Here is a 1,735-nt window from a genome sequence, read left to right on the forward strand (position 1 = left end):
AGTGCTCAAAAAGCTGATAATAAAACACAGCAAGAGGCCGGGCACAGTGGCTCACGCCTGTAATCCCAGCACTTTGGGAGACTGAGGTGGGCGGATTATGAGGTCCAGAGTTCGAGACCATCCTGGCCAACATGGTGAAACCCCATCTCTACTAAAAATACAAAAATTAGCTGGGCATGGTGGCAGGTGCCTGTAATTCCAACTACTCAGGAGGCTGAGGCAGGACAATCGCTTGAACTTGGGAGGCAGAGGTTGCAGTGAGCCAAGACCGCACCACTGCACTCCAGCCTGGCGACAAAGAGTGAGATTCCCTCTCAAAAAATAAAAATAAAAATAAAACACAGTAAGATTCTTAATCATAATTCCCAATGAACTAATTGGCACTGGAATACAGAAAAGTGTGCTGAAATATTTGGTTGACTTTCATATTTTGCTGACACATGAAAACCATGACCTCACATATGTTTTTAAAATTTTGCTGTGATGAGGTATATTGTTAAGATGGGAATAGAGAACATATATATATATATTTTAAGTTTGTTCACTTGCTTGATACTCTTTAAAATTCAGACACCCGGCTGGGCGTAGTGGCTCACGCCTGTAAGCCCAGCACTTTGGGAGGCCGAGGTGGGTGGATCACAAGGTCAGGAGATTGAGATCATCCTAGCCAACACGGTGAAACCCCGTCTCTACTAAAAATACAAAAAAAAAAAAAAAAATTAGCCGTGCGTGGTGGCGGGCACCTGTAGTCCCAGCTACTCCGGAGGCTGAGGCGGGAGAATGGCGTGAACCTGGGAGGCGGAGCTTGCAGTGAGCTGAGATCGCATCACTGCATTCCAGCCTGGGCGACAGAGCGAGACTCTGTCAAAAAAAAAAAAAATTCAGACCCCCTCTGTAGGCCTCCATTTGTACTCTTGCCCTGGGTCTCCAAAGGTTAGGGCCAGGCCTGACCTCTATGACATGCCATTCTTCCTGCTCCACCACCCTTAGCCTGTGCTTTTGCTTTGTTTTGTCACCCAGGCTGCAGTGCAGTGGTAAGATTACCACTCACTGCAGCCTCAATCCCCTGGGCTCAGGTGATCCTCCCGCCTCAACCTCACCAGTAGCTAGGACTACAGGCACGCCCAGCTAATTTTATTTTTTTTGTAGAGATGGGATCTTGCTATGTTGCCCAGGCTGATCTTGAACTCCTGGCCTCAAGCAATCCTCCTGTCTTGGCCTCTCAAAGTGCTGGCATTACAGGGATGAGCCACCAAGCCCGGCCGTATGTGACTTTTGCTTCATGTTTTTTTCACCTCATGAGCTTAAGATGGCTGCTGCAGCTCCAGCTTCACGTCCATATTCCAAGCAGGGGAACAAAAACCAGGAGAAGGAGGGCAAGGCCCGGCCACAAAAAGTGGTTTTATGAATTGTTTGGAAGTTTTTGCATGTCACTGTTTTTAAACACTGAATTTTTATCACTATATCACAAAAGCAAAGAACTTCCAGAAATGCCTGGCTGATCTGTTGCACAACTCAGAACCATTTCACTTGGCCATCCCTAGCTGCAAAGGCTTTGGGAAAGGCAGACATTTTGTTTTATTTATTTATTTTTTATTTATTGAGACAGAGTTTAGCTCTCATTGGCCAGGCTGCAGAGCAATGGTGCAATCTCAGCTCACTGCAACCTCTGTCTCCCAGGGTCAAGCCATTCTCCTGCCTCATCCTCCCAAGTAGCTGGGATTACAGGTGTGTG

This window comes from Trachypithecus francoisi, unplaced genomic scaffold (assembly GCF_009764315.1).
Source record: "Trachypithecus francoisi isolate TF-2019V2 unplaced genomic scaffold, Tfra_2.0 Lachesis_group12, whole genome shotgun sequence".
NCBI classification, from domain to species: domain Eukaryota; kingdom Metazoa; phylum Chordata; class Mammalia; order Primates; family Cercopithecidae; genus Trachypithecus; species Trachypithecus francoisi.